This window comes from Schistocerca serialis, chromosome 8 (assembly GCF_023864345.2).
Source record: "Schistocerca serialis cubense isolate TAMUIC-IGC-003099 chromosome 8, iqSchSeri2.2, whole genome shotgun sequence".
NCBI lineage: Eukaryota > Metazoa > Arthropoda > Insecta > Orthoptera > Acrididae > Schistocerca > Schistocerca serialis.
Window position 1 is genome coordinate 489,634,334 of NC_064645.1, and position 2,466 is coordinate 489,636,799.

General features: G+C 42.8%; 2 non-coding genes across 2 annotated transcripts; one reads left to right on the forward strand and one right to left on the reverse strand.

Annotated features, from left to right (window-relative positions):
- Positions 1-274: 274 nt before the first annotated feature.
- On the reverse strand, positions 275-351 carry Trnas-cga (transfer RNA serine (anticodon CGA)). Its single transcript has one exon. It is a non-coding gene; the product is annotated as a tRNA-Ser (tRNA).
- A 158-nt stretch (positions 352-509) lies between these two features.
- Positions 510-586, forward strand: Trnas-cga (transfer RNA serine (anticodon CGA)). The gene has a single exon. It is a non-coding gene; the product is annotated as a tRNA-Ser (tRNA).
- Positions 587-2,466: the final 1,880 nt, after the last annotated feature.

A 2,466-nucleotide genomic window follows, 5' to 3' on the forward strand; every position in this document is an offset into this window, starting at 1 on the left:
GGACCTTTGCCTTTCGCGGGCAAGTGCTCTACCAACTGAGCTACCGAAGCACGACTCACGCCCGGCACTCACAGCTTTACTTCTGTCAGTACCTCGTCTCCTACCTTCCAAACTTTACAGAAGCTCTCCTGCGAACCTTGCAGAACTAGCACCCCTGAAAGAAAGGATATTGCGGAGACATGGCTTAGCCACAGCCTGGGGGATGTTTCCAGAATGAGATTTTCACTCTGCAGCGGAGTGTGCGCTGATATGAAACTTCCTGGCAGATTAAAACTGCGTGCCCGACCGAGACTCGAACTCGGGACCTTTGCCTTTCGCGGGCAAGTGCTCTACCAACTGAGCTACCGAAGCACGACTCACGCCCGGCACTCACAGCTTTACTTCTGCCAGTACCTCGTCTCCCACCTTCCAAACTTTACAGAAGCTCGCAGGAGAGCTTCTGTAAAGTTTGGAAGGTAGGAGACGAGGTACTGGCAGAAGTAAAGCTGTGAGTGCCGGGCGTGAGTCGTGCTTCGGTAGCTCAGTTGGTAGAGCACTTGCCCGCGAAAGGCAAAGGTCCCGAGTTCGAGTCTCGGTCGGGCACGCAGTTTTAATCTGCCAGGAAGTTTCAAAGCATAAGATTGTAGACTGTAAAGCCATTGACTCGTTGCAGCAGGCAGAATTGAAAATATTCCTATTTAAGTATGTGCATGTATTTGAGAAAAATACACTTATTATATTCCAATGCCAAATGGAAGTTCATTCCAATTAGTACACTATTAGAATGCATACTTCATGCAATTGACCAAGTGAGTGTCGATCACAAAAGAAATTACGGAAAATGCAAAGATATCAGGAAGGAGAAAACATTCTACTGAAAACTCCTGAGACCTTCATTTCTGTGCAAAAGGAATTATAAGTGGCAGCTGCTTTACACAGGTTCTTATAAAATGTTCAGGATTCCACCCACAGGATCCTACTTGGCAGCTTATCCTAAAACCAACAAAACTAAGGAATTGTATACCCACCAAGATCTTAAGAAATATCAGCTTGAAGGTATGATATCCATATGGATTGAAACAAAGCGATGTGATTACTATTGCTGCTTACCGTTAGACACTTATTACAAGGGCAAAACTTTCGAAGTATTAGTACTTAAGTTCACCAAACTTTCCTACACTAGTTGTGAATGTAAAATAAACAAATTGCCAAGCCCTACCCTGCCTGTGTTACTCAATCACTGGTTGAAATATATGTGTAAGTAGTAGTTATTAGAAATACAAGGCCTAAAGAAATTTTAGTGTTAGTATGTCCATTGCATGTGCAGTACACTATGATAAATAAAAACACTTGATTTGAGTATAGTAGCGTTCTGTAAAGGAAAAGGAAGTCTTTTATACACACACACACACACACACACACACACACACACATATATATATATATATATATATATATATATATATATATATATATATATATATATATATATGACATAACTCTTCACTGTGTCAATAGTGTATTATATTGAAATGTTAAGTAAGTAATTTTCTATGTGTATTTTTCCACTATTTGTAGTATAAATCAAATGAAAGGTTGCCACAAGAAAGGTTTGCCTTCACTACCAACTGTTTGTAAATGCATAACATATCATGGTGCTGTATGGTAAGGATGTAAACTTGATTCAGTAGCAATTGTAATAAAAGCTGTGTAAATACTAGCTCTAGCCACACAAGTGAGCTTTGAATAATTAAGCTAGTCTAGGCACCTCATGAGGTCCAAGCGAATATTTTTTAGCTCAGATTTGGGAACATTTTTTTCATATCTTAGCTAATTTTCATTTGTGACTTTCGTTTAAAATTCTTAAGAAAAGGTTGATTTTGTCCTATGAATATACACTCCTGGAAATTGAGATAGGAACACCGTGAATTCATTGTCCTAGGAAGGGGAAACTTTATTGACACATTCCTGGGGTCAGATACATCACATGATCACACTGACAGAACCACAGGCACATAGACACAGGCAACAGAGCATGCACAATGTCGGCACTAGTACAGTGTATATCCACCTATCGCAGCAATGCAGGCTGCTATTCTCCCATGGAGACGATCGTAGAGATGCTGGATGTAGTCCTGTGGAACGGCTTGCCATGCCATTTCCACCTGGCGCCTCAGTTGGACCAGCGTTCGTGCTGGACGTGCAGACCGCGTGAGACGACGCTTCATCCAGTCCCAAACATGCTCAATGGGGGACAGATCCGGAGATCTTGCTGGCCAGGGTAGTTGACTTACACCTTCTAGAGCACGTTGGGTGGCGCGGGATACATGCGGACGTGCATTGTCCTGTTGGAACAGCAAGTTCCCTTGCCGGTCTAGGAATGGTAGAACGATGGGTTCGACGACGGTTTGGATGTACCGTGCACTATTCAGTGTCCCCTCGACGATCACCAGTGGTGTACGGCCAGTGTAGGAGATCGCTCCCCAC